Source organism: Mustela erminea, chromosome 3 (genome assembly GCF_009829155.1).
Source record: "Mustela erminea isolate mMusErm1 chromosome 3, mMusErm1.Pri, whole genome shotgun sequence".
In the NCBI taxonomy this organism is placed as follows: Eukaryota; Metazoa; Chordata; class Mammalia; order Carnivora; family Mustelidae; genus Mustela; species Mustela erminea.
In genome coordinates, this window is record NC_045616.1 from 130,586,640 (window position 1) to 130,605,157 (window position 18,518).

Genomic DNA, 18,518 nt, shown 5'->3' on the forward strand with positions numbered 1-18,518 from the left:
ATTTCCTTAACACAGAGAGAGAAGGAGAGGGAGGGGGGGCAGACAGAGGGAGAAGCAGGCTCCCTGCAGATCAAGGAGCCTGATGCAGACACCTAGAGCCCAAGGGGAGAGGCTTAAGGACTGGGACTCCCAGGCATCCCTGTCCCACTCTTATACTCAGCCCAGCGGAGCATCTTAAACATCTTTATCCCATGCCCTGAGTTAGTTGCAAAGATCCCATATTAGTCCAATGAATCCCTTCATCTTAGCGCTGCTGGCTCCCCTGACCACAGCTTCCAACCCCGCTGCTTCTTCTGTTGTCCATACTTTGCTCTTCTTTCGTTTTTCCTTATATCTCCCTACAACTGCCAACTCAATCTTTCTCCCGCTTTTTCTCTCTCCCCCTCTTTAGGTGTTGACTGTCCTCTTTTTATTTTCTCCTACTTATTTCTCATTTTACCTCTGCCATTGTTTTTTTTCCTCAGTTCATGTGAAAGGACAGACTTGGGTGGGGGAGTTTATCTCAAACTTTAGAAATTTTCTTTCCTAGCATGAAATCAACCACTATAGGGAATAAGGGTTAGCTGTATCCTCATGGTTTCTTTCCTGTGACTGTTCTCCCCCTAAAACGTGAGTTCTGCAAGAGCAGGAGCCCTTTCTTCAACTCTGCAGGTGCCACACCAATCACAGCACCTCACTCGTGGCTGGTGAGCCAAAGATGCTTGTTAAGCTCTTTGAATTAAACTGACTTTGTTATACTGAAGATAAACTTTTGATCAAGGAAATGTAGGCATGGATGCACTGACACATATGCCAACAGAAGGGCTGGTTTTTTCCCAGCAGAAGGGCCATGAGAATCATTCCATGTAAAGTTACCTAAAAGTGTCAGGCAAGTAGAATTTTTTAAATAAAAGAGTAACCTTCCAAATAGCTTGTCTTGACCTAGCCTCCTCTACTTAAAGTTTCTTTTAAACCCATCTTTAGGGGCGCCTGGGTGGCTCAGTGGGTTAAAGCCTCTGCCTTCGGCTCAGGTCATGATCTCAGTGTCCTGGGATCCAACCGCATTGGGCTCTCTGCTCAGCAGGGAGCCTGCTTCCTCCTCTCTCTCTGCCTGCCTCTCTGCCTACTTGTGATCTCTGTCTGTCAAATAAATAAATAAAATTTTTAAAAAATAATAAACCCATCTCTAGGGGCACCTGGGTAGTAGCTCAGTGGCTTAAATCTCTGCCTTCAATTCAGGTCATGATCCCAGGGCCTGACATCTAGGCCCCCGTCAGGATCGCTGCTCGCCGGGGAGTCTGCTTCTCCCTCTTTCTGCCCCTCTCCCCGCTCATGCTCTCTCTCTCCCTCTAATAATAAATAAAATCTTAAACAAACAAAAAAACCAAACCCAGACTTTAATCTCATCCGTCAACAAAGTTCAACTTCAGCAGAAGCAGCAGCAGGGGATTTTGATTGACTTTTGCGTTAACTTCATCAGCCTCATCTTCAGAAGCCGACTTGCACCATAGGAAAAGTCACCACCCAGCCTAATACCCTCTCAGCGGGCGGGGCCTTGGAGCCCCGGGGAGTACAAATAGGCGGACAGGGAATCCCTGAGACATTCCGTGGGCTCAGAGGCGAAGCGATGGAGCAGAGCCCCGCGATGGAGCAGAGCCTCCCGCGCTGCGTGCGGCAGGCCTGGGATTCGACGGAGCACATGCCGGGACCCCGCACGCTGCCGGCCTTGAGCCCGGAGGACTGCGGGCCGTGGCCCCTGCCTCTCTACCCTAAGCTCGGCCAACTCTCTGGGGACGACGAGGACTTCAACCAGGAGCTGCTTTGTAAACCCTGCGGGCTGCTCAGCCCATACTGCCCGAGACACCGACCCAGAAGCAGATCACTCGGTAGCAAGAAGCGGAACCTCCAGCCCCGATCTCAAAGCCCCACGACCCGCTCGCCGGAGGAGCCTGGAGGGAGAGCCCTGCGCCGGCCGCCACCGCAGCCGTTTCCCTGGGCGCCGCCGGGGCTGCCAGAGGACTCTTCGGAGCGTCGCCTTCCTACTGCCCAGAGGAGCCGCCCTCGCCTTTCAAACGCTGCGTGGGTTAAGTCCCACCCGCTGTGGCCTGGGTCCCTGGCCATAGCTGCCGCCGCCGCCGCCCGCCCGGAGCGCAGGAAGCCCCCGAGATTCCTCTGCGAGCATCCAGTCCGTTAGAACCGGTCAGCGCGAATTTGACCTTCATAAACGTCGGGAGATTTCCTTTTTGCTTTCATAATACAATTTCACGAAAATATTCAAATCCTTATTTCTGACTTTTGTTCCTGGTTGGCTGTTGGGGAAGGACCAGGCGCGGGAGAGGCCTGTGCCAGTCCCCCCGCGGGGACCCTCCGTCGCCCGTCGCCTGGTTTGCCGTGCACGGGGCGGGTCCTGGGGTCTCCCGTGCGTACACGGATGCCCAGGCGACTGGGACGTGGCAGGCTGTCAGACTCGCTCGCTCGCTGGACTTACAGGAGATCCAGCACGCCGGCAGCCAGCGGCCCCAAGAACTCCACCAGCTCCGTGGCCTTGGCGGTTCTGAGCTCGGATTGCGTCTCGGGGAGCCTCCTGGCATCTACGCGTTGCTTCTGCGCACGTTCCCACCTCCAGACTCACCTGCAACCTTAGGCCTCCTACAGATCGGGCATTCTCTCGCCCTTGGGAAGGTCGCAGGAAGCTTCTTCCCTTCTGCTTCGAAATTCCCAGAACCCTGGTTGCCCGCGCGCTCCTCACTGTGATCGCCCTGGGCGGCTTGGAGGAGTGCCAGGGCGGTGTGGCCAACAGACTTGGGAAAACCAGAGAATTGTCCTTTGCAGTGTGGGGCTTGTACGCCTAGATTCCAGCGAGCTTGCTTCCAATTCCCACTCCAACTCGGTGAGTTTCCGAGACGCGTTACTTCTCCAGAGAAAGGGGAAGTTGATCAGAGTATCCACCACAGGCCCGGGTGAAAGCTCAGCGACTTAGAACAATGTCCAGCAAGGTATAAATGATCAATACATGTTAACTGTGATTATTCTTATCCTCCTGTTGTGGTTTCTCTGGGGGAAAAAACCACGGGAATGGAGTTCACAAGTGTCTGAAAGTTTGGACTATAGTCCAAGGGGACTATTTCCCATAATCTCTTCACCTTACCTCTAGTTTTTGGCATCCCATCCAAACCCACCCTTTTCCTCCTTTTCCTGCCAGGATTCTAGGTGCCACCGGTGTAGAGTGGCTTGGCTGTTATAGAAACCCAGGCCTAGGGGGTGCCTGGGTGGTTCAGTGGGTTAAGCCTCTGCCTTCAGCTCAGGTCATGATCTCAGGGTCCTGTGATGGAGCCCTACATCGGGCTCTCTGCTCAGCAGGGAGTCTGCTTCCCTCTCTCTCTGCCTGTCTCTCTGCCTACTTGTGATCTCTGTCTGTCAAATGAATAAATAAAATCTTTTTTCAAAAAATGAGGCATATCTTTTGGAAAGGTGTTTTCGTATTGGTGTACTTGATCTTAGTAACCTTAAATTGTAAATGAATGGTGAAGAAATCTTTGCTGTGAAATAAGAAATATATGTATTGGTCTCTGTTCCAGGTTCCTGATACAGAGCTACTAAAATCCGTGTACTTTTCTGAGTGGTGGGGTGATAGGAATGTCTTACACCGAGCTCCTGAATCCCTTGGAACTTCCTAGTGATAGGAGCTTCTTTTATTCTAAAAAGGCAACAATTCATGGGTTCCTGGATGGGAGTCTTGTTACCAGAAAGTTCAAGCCATGATTAGAACTTAGAGCCCCACCCCATATCCTCCAGGGAAGGGATAGAGTATGGGGACTGATTTAATAATCAATCATGAATATGTGATGAAGTGTCCATGAAAATCCTTAAACCCAGGTATCAGTGAGCTTCTGGGTTGTAGAACCCAACCACAGGTCCTGAGGTTGGCAACCCAGAACAGCTCTCTGCCCCTTCCCCATATCTTGCCCTATACATCCATTGCATTTGTTTGGTCCCGAGTTGTATTCCTTTACTGAGTTATGTGAGCTGTTCTTGTAAATTATTGAACTCAAGTTTGGATGGTGAAAACCCTAAATTATAACTGGACACTCAGAATTATGGAAGATCAGGACTTGAGACTGACATTTAAAGTGGGGGTAGTTTAGGGGCACCTGGGTAGCTCAGTTGGTTAAGCACCTGCATTCAGCTCAGGTCATGATCCCAGAGTCCTGGAATCAAGCCCCTGCTTCCTGCTTCAGGCTTCCTGCTCAGTGGAGAACCTGGTTTTCCCTCTCCAGCTCTCCTGTGCTTGTGTTCCCTCTCTTGCTATCTCTTTCTCATAAACAAATAAAATATATATTTTTTTAAAGTAGGGGCAGTTTAGTGGGACTGAGCCTTTAATTTGTGAGATCTGATGCCTACTGCAAGCATAGACTGTTAAAACTGAATTGAATTGTGTGACAGTGTCCTGAGAATTTGAGAATTGCTTGGTGTGGAAAACCCACACATCTGGTGTCAGAAGTGTTTTGAGTAGAATAAAACAAATAGATTCATTTTTCTTTTTTTTTTTCTTTTTTCTTTTTTTTTTTTTTGTTCTGGGATCATTTTTCTTTTATTTGTATGACTTGCTGCAATGAAAGTAGTTATTGTTTTTATTGTTCTAATGTTAGCAGGATTACCTGGGGAGGAATACTTTTCATCTTGGGAAATTTGCTTATTTACACAAAAATAAAGACTCTTAGAAGACTGCATAAAACCATATAGCTGGGCAGTTGTTGAATCCTTGGCCTCATCTCTAGGAACAACAACGTGGAAGTTGTGATAGGAGAAACAGATTCTCATTTGGAGCCGGTTTAGAATTCACCACCTCTTGAGATTGAACCCCAGCTGCCCTCTAGAGGACTCAATAGCAGAGCATGTGGGTCTGGGAGAGCCCGGGTGGCTCAGTGCGTTGAGCGACTGCCTTTGGCTCAGGCCCGGTTCCCAGAGTCCTGAGATCCGGGCTCCTTGCTCAGCAGGGAGCCTGCTTCTCCCCCTCCCACCACGCCCCCTGCTTATGCGCTCTCTCCCTTTCTATCTCTCTTTGACAAGTAAATAAATAGAAATCTTAAAAGAAAGAAAAAAAGAACAAGCTGGCCTGACTTTTCCATTAGGCAAAATGCTTAGAGCCCCACAATACTTTCATGGGCCCACGAATGTTTTAATTTCTCTTATTCCTTTTTAAATTTTAAAAAGATTTTATTTATTTATTTGAGAGTGTGCAAGCGCAGGAGAGAGAGAGAAGCAGGTTCCCCACTGAGCAGGGAGCCTAATGTGGGGCTCCATCCCTGGACCCTGGGATCCGGACCTGAGCCAAAGGCACACCCTTAACCAACTGAACTACCCAGTGGCCCGTGTTTTAATGTCTTTAAACCAGAAGAAAAAAATTAAATTTTAGGTCAAAGAAAATGTATAATATTTAACATTAATATATTTTCTTAAAACCAACGCACACATACAATACATGTTTTCTGTTTTAGGGGTCAGGGGGCCCACGAAGGTAAAAGTGTGCCTAGTGTTCACAAATATCACAATACTGTCGCGGGAGGGGCGGGGACGCTGTTCCAACGACTGGGGCAGGAAACCGCTGCAACTCCTGATTGGGGGCACACTTGGGGCCAGAAGCTTTGGTGTGAGTCAGCCGGGGCGCGGACAGCCAGGGAGGCAACTGCCCCAGCACCTGAGCCCGTGCGTGCGAGGAGTGCTTCCACGCCACGTCTGCCTAGTGCTCCCCAACTTGACTTCCCTGAATTCTTCTATCGAGTTTTATTTAACTCTCCAGTTTTAAGTCACTTTCATTTGTTCCATGACAATGTCCCAAGGTCATCTATAAAATTCAGTGGCTAAAAGTTGCATTGGTTTTGAGGCATTATTTCGTAATGGCATTTTACCGTACACCAAAGCTTTTCTCCTACGTTTTGCAGAGGTGGTTGATTCCGAGTTGGACTGCTGAGGCGGAGGGAGGGTCCCTCCGAGCGAGGGGTGGGTGTGAGGGCAGCAGAGCTGGCAGTTACCGCGGACTTGGGACCAGGGTGGGGGTGGCGCTTTCCGGATCTAGGCGACCCCAGAGCCGCCAGGTCAGCGGGGCGTGAAGGAGGGCTGCGCGCGGGTGGGAGCGCGGACCCAGTCGCGGGGCGAATGTCTGCATCCTCCCCACCGGTGTCTAGGCTCCTGCATTCTGTGGGGGCCTCCAGGCAGGCCCGTGGTCCACGCGGACTCGGGAGGCTGACCCCGAGGAGGAACCTGTGAGGGCCGGGCGGAGCGGTCACCAAAGGGGCCAATTGCGGAGCAGCAGATTTGTGGGACAAGGAGAAAAGTCTGCCTTCCTTCAGGATGCGCCGCTTTCCTTCGTCGCAGTAGACAGCTCCAGAATTTCTGGGATGGGGCGGGGGCTGCATGATTCTCCAGGGAACCTTTTTTTTTTTTTTTTTTTAAGATTTTATTTATTTGACAGACAGAGATCAAAATAGGCAGAGAGGCAGGCAGAGAGGGAGGAGGAAGCAGGCTCCCTGCTGAGCAGAGAGCCAGACGCGGGGCTTGGTCTTAGGAGCCAGAGATCTTGACCTGACCTGGGCGGATGGCAGAGGCCCAACCCACTGAGCCACCCAGGCGCCCCTCCTGGGAATCTTTTTTTTTTTTTTTTAAGATTTTATTTATTTATTTGACAGAGAGATCACAGGTAGGCAGAGAAGCAGGCAGAGAGAGAGGAGGAAGCAGGCTTCCTGCTTAGCAGAGAGCCCGATGCGGGGCTCGATCCCAGGACCCTGAGATCAGGGCCTGAGCCGAAAGCAGAGGCTTAACCCACTGAGCCACCCAGGCGCCCCTCCTGGGACTCTTGAACGTTCCACTGTATTTGGGTAACTCTTCACACTCAGGCTCACAAAACGTCAGGTCTATTAGGGAGAAAGAGAAGGAGATGGAGAGGGAGAGAGAGAGAGAGGAGGAAAGGAAAGGAAAAAAAGAATGGGACGGGCTTTGGGAGGAGGGTGGTAAGAGACTAAACTGGGAGCGCTCGGAGAGCTAGGAGGCTTGGCTGGGCAGTAAGCCCCGCCCCCACCCCCCGGTCCGCAGTTGGGGCTGGTTTCCCGCCCACTTCAAGGAGTGTGGCGGGCTCTCTCCTGCATTCCTTCTGAGAGCCACCCCGTGTTTTTCATTGCCCCGCTCTTCTCCCTTCCTTTCTCACGTTAACTTCTGCTCACGCGAACATCGCCGGCGGTGTGACACCCCTGCACCCGGTAGGGATCCTCGTAAGGAGAAGGGAAGTCGAAAAATTGCTTCCGTTTTCATGCCATTGATTTGAGCCAAAAGCGGGAGAAAAGTTACTCAGCATCTTTTCCACAACAGTTTCTGAATGTGCCGGCGCCTGTGGGCGGCTTGGAGTGGGGCAGTGGGGCTAGTTAGGCCGGAATGCCCCGCACCTAAAGCCTTATATGTTGCAGCGAAGGCTGCCCCCGTCCTCAATAATTTTCCCATCTTTCCTTCTATAGCATATTTTCCCGAGCTATGGTGATGGATCGAATAAAACAAATAAGCATGGTTCACCTGAATGCTAATAGGAAAACAAGTCTTCTACTAATATATGTTAATAGAGATGCATTAAAATTTTTGTGTAAAAATGTGGATATATATTAGTATATATAAAGAAAAGATATATTTTCAGGGCGCCTGGGTGGCTTGGTCGGTTAAACTTCTGAGTCTCGGTTTGGCTCAGGTTATGATCTCAGGGTGGAGAGATCCAGCCCCAGTTTGGATCCTGCTCAGTGCGGAGTTTCCTGGAGATTCTGCCTCCCTTCGCCCCTCCCCCTGCTGTCTCTCTCCTCTTGCTCAAATAAATAAAATCTTAAAAAAAGAAAATATGTATTTTCAGATGAAATAGAGAAATCAAACTGTAAGGGTTGTCTTGAACATTATCTTTAAGTTTTAAAGAAATTTCTATGAAGTTTTGCACAAAATTTGCATTAATTTTAAAACCAAAATCTCACCAGATTCCTTGTTATTATTTGATCTTAGGCTTCCATTTAAAAAAAAAAGATTTTATTTATTTATTTGAGAGAGAGAGAGAGAGAGAGCAGGGGGAGGGAGAGATGAACAAACAGACTCTCCTCTGGGGCTTGTTCCCAGGACTTTGAGATCCTGACCTGAGCTTGTCAGATTCTTAATTGACTGAGCCACCCAGATGCCCCAAGCTTGTAGTTTCTCCCCTTATGTACATGAAATCTGGAATTTTTATCTGCACCCATATAAATTTTTGATTCTTGTTCTGAGCTTCTCGATATAGTATCTTTAGAATTCATTTCCATACACGTTCCAAAGGTTTCTGCCAATACAAATTATCTACCTATTGCAATTGTTTTGGTATATGAGCAATAAATCCAAATTTAGACTTTACAGTTGTCCCTTTGGGTCATTCTAGCATCTGCATCCAGTTATGGGTTTGGGATGTTTGTGGTTATAACTTGAGGGGAATGGACATTCTTCAAGCTAATTTTCTCAGGTGAGATCTCAGTGTCTTTAATCAAGAAAGGGCTAGCCTCCTCAAACAGAGGGGTTTTTTCTTCAAAGGAAGCTCAGAGAGTTGTAGAGATTCAAGGTTCTTGCATTTACAAAGATCCACCCGAATTAACCCATTTGAATCCACAGAGTTCTATTACTTGCTGATCAGCGCCACCCCTCTCCTTGCTCATGAGAGGTGTGGTGAAGATGTGAGTTCACCTTATATTTTAATTCTGCCTCTAAAAGGATCAAAGTTGGGGTCTGATTTTTGGCTCTCACATCACTGTATTTGTAAGAAATAAGGCTTCTTTTAGGGGCATCACTGAAATTTTTGGTTCAAAAAATTTAAATCCGTGAGTCTTTCACTTTGTTTTTGTAAATCCTGCAATTCAGTGGAGGTAGCCATCACAGCCTACAGTGCCCATCAAAATGGTCAGTAGAGACAATTAGATATCCTGTATTTTGACTTCAGTAGATTCTTCACTACAGACAATAAAAAGTTATTACCTATCAACCGTGTTTCGGTACAAATGAAGCAATCATCGTGTTCAAGTTTAGCAAATTTATCAGCACTCATCATCTAGGGCTATGCTTATATTTAGTTCTGAAAACCAATTCAGGCAGCGGCTTCACCCAGGTGTCCCCTAAATTCTTGTTTTTGAGTTGTTTTCTGAAACCGCTCCCGGTCACAGTTACTCTCCCAGTCAAGTTCGGTCAGGAAAGGAGGAAGTAGCTAATGCTGTGTGAGCCTCATTAACTGGGCTCCTCTTATACTGCCAAAGCCATAAGTGGCATGACTTCTTCCTGCCTTGGCTCCATGCAAGGGTGCCTTCCATTGACAAAGACTAACGGCAGCTTTGTTGGCAAGGAAAATTTGGAAATGCAGTTTTCAGATGTCTTGGCCTTACTATTCAAGGGAGAAGATGAGTTAATTGTGGCTGAGTACAGAAGTACCCAAGCCACACTGTATAACAAAAATCTGATGAGTCTTAAAAGATCACACTTAAGAAATGCAGTGCATTATTACTGTAGTGAATACAGGATTACAGAATTTTAAACATCTTATTAGATGTTGCTAATCTGTAGGTGCTGATGTCCTCTGAGTGATCACAATTTAAAAATTGGGACATTGGGGCACCTGGGTTGCTCAGTCGTTAAGCTCCTGCCTTTTGCCCAGGTTCTGATCCCAGGGTCCCGGGATCAAGCCCCTCATCAGCTCCCTGCTTGGTGGGGAGCCTGCTTCTCCCTCTCCCACTCCCCTTGCTTGTGTTCCCTCTCTCACTGTGTCTATCTCTGTCTAATAAGTTGGGCAGCTGCCTTCGGCTCGGGTCATGATCCCAGCGTCCTCGGATCGAGTCCCACATCGGGCTCCTTGCTCGGCGGGGAGCCTGCTTCTCCCTCTGCCTCTGCCTGCCGTTCTGTCTGCCTGTGCTCACTCTCTTCCCCCCCTCTCTCTCTCTGATAAAAAAAAAAAAAAAAATCTTAAAAAAAAAAAAGCTGGGACATGACTATTTTCATTCCTGTCCATGAAAAATGGTACAACGTCAGTTCAAGGAAATATTTAATGTGTAAATCTGAGGATCCTTATGAGCCTGAGGCCTTGGCCAAATGACCCCTCTGCTGGCATCCCCCCTCTCTCTCGACCCCAAGCCCACCCATCTGATTAGCTTTGAACTCAGTCCTCTGAGTGGGCTCTTGGAACCAGGAGCCTGTTTCAAGGGACATTTCAGTTAATCTTTGTTGAGATTTTTTTTAAAAAATGTATTTTTCCAAAAGTGGTTATCCGAGGATAGCATAACACTTGTAATTAGAGGAAAGCTATCTGATATTCAGATATCAGGGACTCCTAACTAAAACTCTACTCTATTAACTTTTTAAAAAAACTTGACTCAGCATTCTAGCTTCTACCTCTAACCTTACATGGTTATTTTCCCCCCAACTGTTTTCCTTAGTACGATTTCTTTGCAAACATGTATGATATTAAGCTTAATCTAGGTTTCTGAACTGTATTAAGTATTTAGTACATTTAGTATTTAGTACAATACTAAGCTAAGTATTTTTCTTGTTCATATTTAGTACAATTCAGAAACCTGGGAGAAATTTTATCTTTTTATCCCTTTTCCCTCCCTTCATCCGGGAGTGATTACTTAGTGTCTTATTACTTGTCACCTTCCTGATAAACTCTCCCCTTTCCCAGGAGAAGTTCTATCTTTCTTTTCTCTTTCCTGAGCAGATGTTCCAGGTAAGTCCATCCAGAATGGTTTTCTTGGTGTTTCCTACATTTTGGGGAAAACAGAATCTTCTCACAAGTTCTCCTGAGGTTCCAGTTAACATCAGGACATTCATGGATTTGGATTATACTGTGAAATCTGAACTCTGCTTTCACAAGACCAGGCTCAGACTATCCCCAAGTAACATTGCTTTTCTCCCACAGGGACACATGCAGTTTTCAGCCAAGAGTTTATTAGGAGTTAAAATTGGTTTCCCAGGTTGTCAAACCCTTATAGATAGCCCAACTGTCTTTGCAGAGGATAAGAAGCCAAAGTTCATATGGACTTATATCATTCAGGCAGCCCTCAATTCAGTCCATTGGCTGTTTTTATTACCACCACCCCCCCCCAACAAGTCTCAAACCACATAGTATCAGTCTGGGGTTGGAGTGCTACTGCAGTCCAGTGACTAGGATTTTCTCTACTAGAGCTATCTATATACCAAGCATCTTTAGGAATAGGGTATGTGTCTTCCTTTACTTATGGGGGGGGGGTTCTCCATAAGAGGCTGGAAGGGATATTAAAGGTTTCATATTCTATGGACCCAAACATAGCATGTAATTCATCTCCCAATGGACTAGTGGAAAGAACACTCCGTTGTTGTAAGTAGGCATCATAGAGGCTTGTGCTATGACAGGTACTGGTCTTGCAAACATCCCATCCATCCACCCCTTTATAGGCAAACCAGGGCAGACATTTACCAGAAGAGCAGCCATTAAGGGCTCCACTTACTAAAGGGTCTTATTGACTCAACACTTGTTCAGTAGGAGAATATCAGATCTCTGCTTCCTGCCAGTGTTGTGACCAAAAGCCCAATGGAGTTAACTTACCATGCTGTTTCTGCCATAATGGCCAATTCATCTAATCTTGTGTAACACACCTAGGGTCCAAGGATACGAGGTCAAGGACCATTCCATGACCAGAAGCCTGTGCTTGAGCAACTAATATCTTAGCTTGGTCAAAGGTAGCTTGACGTTCCTCTACCCAATGCCAATGCACTCCATTTTTAACCAGATGGTGTAGGGAGTGCAGGCATGCTAAATGTAGTCCTAAGGGTTGGGGATTATGTGCTGGGGGGCCACCCAGGAGGAAATATTTAAAAATCACAGTTTTATCTCCAGAACAGATCAAGGATGTTATACCCCAAGACTGTACTTAAGTGTGTGATTAAACAGAAAGAAAAAATGGGGAGGGTGCTACACTCAAGAAGTCTTCAGATCATGGAATGGTCATCATACTGGATTTGTCCAAGATAGTGTTAGCCTAGTGCACACATTGGGTAAGTACAGCTATTATCAGAGAAAGGGAAAACAAGGCACTGGTTGTTCTGAACATAAAAGTTGAAGTTAGTAAAAGACTTCTATGGGTAACTGATTGTATTTTGCAATGACATTAGGAAAAGAAGAGAAATTGGTCACAGGGAGGATGAGAGGATGGATCTCCAGCATCATGGATAGATCAGAATCTTTGATGATAAATCCAACAATCTAAAAGGTTATCCCCTCTTAGCAATGGCCTGGGTGAGATGAATGAGGGTGGTCTTTCCAGGCCAATGACAAAGTAAAGGAAAAGAAAAGTGGGAGAAAGTATTTCATGTTTATAGTATGAAGTCTTTTTTTTTTTAAGATTTTATTTATTTATTTGACAGACAGAGATCACAAGTTGGCAGAGAGGCAGGCAGAGAGAGGGGGGAAGCAGGCTCTGCGCTGAGCAGAGAGCCCTATGCGGGGCTTGATTCCAGGACCCTGGGATCATGACCTGAGCTGAAGGCAGAGACTCAACCCACTGAGCCACCCAGGCGCCCCTATAGTATGAAGTCTTGATCCCCTGTCTTGGGAAGAAGGTATCTCTCTTCCTTGCAATTTATTTCAGAGGTCTCCAGGGTCTACACAGGACCAGATAGCAGGTGGAGCCTTCTTCAGTTGTCAGATGTGTATCCAAGGCTCAATGCCTTCTAATATTGCAGCAGTGTCCATGGTCAGGGACACCTGGCAAAGTCCCTTCCAACAAGGCTCAACGGCTGTTTTTGTCTAATAATATTTCCAGAGTACCCAATCACCAGCCTCCACATTGTGACCAGCAAGATCCTTTAAATTGGAATCTGGGGAGGCTTCTTTAACCTATTGTTGACGGGCTTAAGCATAAGACATTAAAGACTTACTCAGCCAGTTATATTAGCATGAAATAATAAAGGATCAGCAGAAAGCTGTATTCCAATAGACACTGGTATGTTGGTAGCTATCTAATGTGGAATGAGTTTATGTTTCCCAAAAGGATATCATTAGCAGTCAGCAAAATCAAAAGCATATCTCAGGTTAGGGAAGTCCAGTTGTTTTGGCAAGTTAAGAGGTTTTAAGTTTAAGGATTCCATTAGTTCTCTCAACCTTCCTGAAGACTGAGGCTGATAGGGACAATGATAATTCCAAGAAGTCGCAAGGTTTTCATTAAAGTTCATATGATTGGCTTGGTGAAAGTGGGTTCTTCCATCACTGGAGACTAGGAAAGGTATACCAAGTGCAAAACACATTTTTTTTAACAGATTTTATTTATTTATTCGACAGACAGAGATCACAAGTAGGCAGAGAGGCAGGCAGAGAGAGGAGGGAGCAGGCTCCCTGAGGAGCAGAGAGCCTGACCTGGGATCGTGACCTGAGCCGAAAGCAGAGGCTTTAACCCACTGAGCTACCCAGGCACCCCAAAATACATTTTCTAACAGTTTCTTTGCTACCAAGAGGACATCAGCTTTGCAGCAGGGGAAACCTTCAGCCCATCTGGAAAACCACATACAATAAAAAGAACATATTCATAATCCATAAGGGGCAGCTGAATGAAGTCCAGCTGCAGGTGTTCAAAAGGTCCAGAAGGAGGTCTGGGAACGAAACCAGTTTTATAGGACTATGGATTATGTTCCAAGATTATTGCTGGTAAACTATTTTTGCAAAATTATGGAAATTTTTCCATCAATGTCTCTTCATAATTTGAGTCATCTTAAATGTCCTAGGGTGGGTGAAGAAATGCAAAAACCAAAAAATGGGGTTTGCCAGAGAGCTGGGAAGAACCAAGCAGGTGTCTTGGGTTTCCCACAGCCCTGATTGTTCATTTAATTTACAACCATTGTTCACCCATCTTAATTTCTCTGATTCAGGAGGAGAGTGTTGTCCTGTTACAAAGACATCAAGATGACAAAAGCCTGGCTATGAGGGGACATTTCTTGCATAGGGAGAACGGACTTCATCCTCATGTGCCACAATCTAAAAATACAATATAAAGAAGGCTTAGTATTACTTATTTGACAATAGTTCTCATGAAATTTACATGTCAAATAAGCCTAATTTAACAAATACTTTACACTTATTTACATTTCAAATAAGCCTAGTTCAACAAATACTTTGAAATCTTGCATGTCAAAAAGACTTGATTTACAATTTGACTTCGGGGAGTTTTTAAATAATATTTTAGAAAAGGTTTTAAAGTGCTTGTCTAAATAGGACCACAGATTTTTTTAAGAAAGATTTTATTTATTTATTTGACAGATAGAGATCACAAGTGGGCAGAGAGAAAGAGAGAGAGGAGAAAGCAGGCTCCCTGCCGAGCAGAGAGCCCAATGTGGGGCTCCATCCCAGGACCCTGGGATCATGACCTGAGCTGAAGGCAGAGACTTTAACCCACTGAGCCAACCAGGTGCCCCAGGGCCACAGATTATTATGACACTTAATACTTAAAAGATAAAAACACTTGGGAAGTGTAGTTAGTCAGTGGAGGGAGGCAGTGGTGGTGCAAGAGGTTTGGTATTTTATGGTGGTACAGGCCCAGAAGCCTCTCTAATGCTCCCTCTGTCCCTCAAAGGACTCACAGTAATATCCCTTCAAGAAGTCCCCTTGCAGACTTCCAAATTTGCCCATGTCATCTCTCAAAATGTGGCCAAGAGCTATCTTCGGAATGCACACCTGGAATGTCATTATACCTTAACTCCATATATCTGATGGGTCCGTAATCAAAGGAGCGAGACTGATACAAAGCGAAGGTTAAGCAAAGCTTTATTTCACTCCAAGCATTGAGAATTAAACCCACTGGTCCGGTCACCTCTTACAGAGAGGGCGACTCCTCCCTGCCTTACAGACTAACTTTTAAAGGGCAAAGGTCATGTGGTTGAGCCTGGCCACACATGGTGACCAATGAGATTGTAACACACAGAGAAAGCTGCACAGTCATGCTAGGTCACACACGGGTGGCCAATTGAATTGCAATTTACCCTATAGTAGATAATTGAACTAGCCCATCACCTTGGTCAGAATTGGCGCCCAAAAGGTGCCCAAAAGGCGGGGCCCAAACTCCTTGGGAGACAGTATGCCCCCTCCACTATTGGATGTCTCCACCTGGCCTGACCTGCCCTTGTGTTTGGGCTCTGTTACCTGGGACTGGTCGATCATATTTTATTAGGTTCTCAGACTTGCTTTTTAAGTAAGTTCCCAGGTGGAGGGGTGCTGGGGGGTGGGGAGGAGAAGGGTCAGTTTAAGTTTTACTGCATAAACAACAAAATCACTGTTTAACTGGATGGGATCGCTCTGGCTAAATAGGCCCTTACATATCCATCCACATCCAAAAGATTAGATTGGTATATTCAAGGTTGGAGGGAGTACGTACTGCTTGTGATTATTACACAATTTTATGGTCTCCCAAGCCTGAAGGATTAACAGTTAATTGTGTATTAGCATTTCAAGGATATTACCTTCCAAATGATATGGAGAATTTCATCAGTTCTGTTATATTACCCATAAGGGTGAAATTCATGGAAGAAGTACACCATTCCAGTTTCTAGCTTCTCCAGTTGAAGAGTTACTTGCTATGGAAGATGAAGGAAATTCCGACATATTGGTGGTAACCAAAAAGCTGGCCTTCCTGAGTTGAAAACTGAAAAAACTGTGAAAGAAAAAGAACTATTAAAGTTAATTGTTGTTCTGGAAAAAGAAACACCACAACTTTGAGAATAAGTTGGAAGCATGGAAAGAGAACTTAACCATCAGAAAGAAAGACATGACCAACTGCAAGCACAGCAGAAACGTCTCATGGAAGAATCACAGAATTAAAAATGGAAAATGAAGAATTTAAGAAGAGATACAATGATGCTACATCCAAAGCTCTCCAGCTTGAGGAAGATACTGTGTCAGTGAACTGAAAAAGAAACTAAATTGGACAGATTTTTTAAAAAAGATTTTATTTATTTATTTGACAGAGAGATCACAAGTAGGCAGAGAGGCAGACAGAGAGAGAGGGAAGCAGGCTCCCCATGCGGGGCTCGATCCCAGGACCCTGAGATCAAGACCAGAGGCTCAACCAACTGAGCCACACAGGCACCCCATGAATTAGACAGTTTAAAGGACAACCTCAGGAAGGCACAATATGAAAGAGAAAAACTGATGTCAGTTACAGATGGAAAAGAATGAAAAAGAACTTTATAAGATACATTTGAAGAATACCGAAATCAGAAAATACCAAGCTAGTGTCAACAGTCCAGACTTTAAAGAATTTAGATGGGAACAAAGACAGCATGATTACTCAGGGGCACCTGCCTGGCTTAGTAGGGGAAGTGTTTGCCTCTTCATCTTGGGGTTGGGAGTTCAAGCCTCATGCTGAGTATAGAGATTCCCTCAATAAATAAACTTAAAAAAAAAAAAAAGGCAAGCATGATTACTCATTTCAAAGAAGAGATTGGCGGCTGTAGTTCTGTTTGGCTGAAAAGGAAATCTGCAAAGGACTTTCTTTGTTTACACTCTCAAGCAAGGAAGATACTTTTTTTCCCCCCTCTCTCTCTTTCTTTCTTTCTTTCTTTCTTTCTTTTTTTTTTTAAAGGAGCAAGTTCATAAGCAGAGGAACAGGTTCAGGCAAGAAGTTACCTTTCTGGCCAAAGAACTTAGTGATGCTGTAGTTGTGCAAGATAAAACAATGGCAGATCTCCACATTGCACACTTGGGAAAAAAAGCGGATGCAGTGGCAGAACTTAAACTGAATGCTGTGGAGGGAAAAAGGTGGGTGGCGGGATAAGACTGGTGAACTGAGAAAAGAAGTTGATGATTTGAAACTTTGTCTTCAAATGGTAACAGATCATTACAAAGGAAAAAAAAATAAATCGAGGAATGCCAGAGGCTCCAAAATCAAGTAAATAAACCAATCAACCAAGAGCAACAGTGTCTTCACAAGGAAAACTGGGAATCAGCAAAAACGGGAATGATGCCTCCATAAAGACGGACCCAGCTCGTGCTGGCTGTACTCAAGATGAGATACAAAGCCGCCACCTTCCGCAGCCAAGATAGATCCTGACAATGTAACAGAGGGGTACGTCTGTGAAGTGACCAAAGAAACTGCTGACAAAACAGAAAAGTATAATAGAGGTAAAGGCCTCTTGCAGGATGAGAAAACAAAATTCAATAGATGTGCGGAAGAACTGCAAACACCGAGCAACGGAAGGAGAAAGTGAAGACTGCTGGAAATGTAACACCAGCGCTAGCTGAAGTGGAAACTTACAAGACAAAGATACATGGTCTAACTGCACATTTGAAAAACTTCTCCGTGGAGAAGGAGCTTAGAAGGAGTCTAGCAAATCAAGCAGAAAGGAAAATGGAAGGTCAGAATTCCCAGAGTCCTCAGATCTCATAGCCCTGCTCTGAGCAAAATGGTCATGTGGCCGCAGTGCCCAACACCCAGCTGGTCCTGCAGTCTGGTGATGCTCTTGCGACACAGGAAACCAGAGATGGAGATGGAGCCTAGAAAATCCAAAGGCCACCTGTGAGAGTACCTTCTTGGGGACTGGAAGATCGTGTTACCTGCTGCCAGCCTGCTGGAAGTGTTAGTGGGCCTGATGGTTTAGTAGACCCTGAGGATAGTAAAGAAGTTGAGAATATGCCCACTGCTCCCCATCCTCCAAGTCAGCATTTACATGGGCACAGAACAGACGTGTGCTGTGATCCCTGCTCTGACATTCACAAGAAGTGTCCCCTCTGTGAGTTAATATTCCCTCTCAACTATGATTTTGGCTAGTTACTATTTCTTATGAGTTAGCAATATAGTGTAGCAATTTAAAGAAATCACCTCAAATAGACCACTATGGATACCACAAAGTATTACTTCTATGCACCCTCTGCCACACTTCTCTGAACAAGAGCTACTTTTGATTTTTGTGTTCCTAGGGTCAGGGTCAATCATTGGTTTATTACTAAATAGAATTGTAATCTCTGTTAATCTCATCAGTTTAAAAAAAGTTTTTTGGGGGTGCCTGGGTGGCTCAGTTGGTTAAGCAACTGCCTTCTGCTCAGGTCGTGATCCTGGAGTCTTGGGATCAAGTCCCAGTCCCACATTGGACTCACAGCTCCAGAGGGAGACCTACTCTACTCTCATGTTCTCTCTCTCTCTCAAATAAATAAATAAAATCTTAAAAAAAAGTTTTTCTGTGTTTGTATCCTTATTTAATCCCTAGTTTGCAAAACTATGTGACTAAAGAAAATGGATTATTTCAATGTTACCACATTGAAAATATATGTATGTAGAGTGTGCTATTTAGCAGAATATTTACAACTTTCTGTTGACCTTCTTGATTGAGTTTGACTAAATATTATGCAATAGAAATAGTTTATTATAAAAAGTAAAGAAACTTTATACAATCTGTTATCAAAAACATACCAAAAATCCAAGAAAACTGTCCTTTTAACAGAGAAAAAGCAGAAAGTTAAGGAATTTTAATCTTAACCATTGGACAACACATTA

At 45.2% G+C, this 18,518-nt stretch overlaps 1 pseudogene; it reads left to right on the forward strand.

The window, feature by feature from the left end:
- Positions 1-9,307: 9,307 nt before the first annotated feature.
- On the forward strand, positions 9,308-17,795 carry LOC116587251 (annotated as a pseudogene).
- The last annotated feature ends 723 nt before the right edge of the window (positions 17,796-18,518 follow it).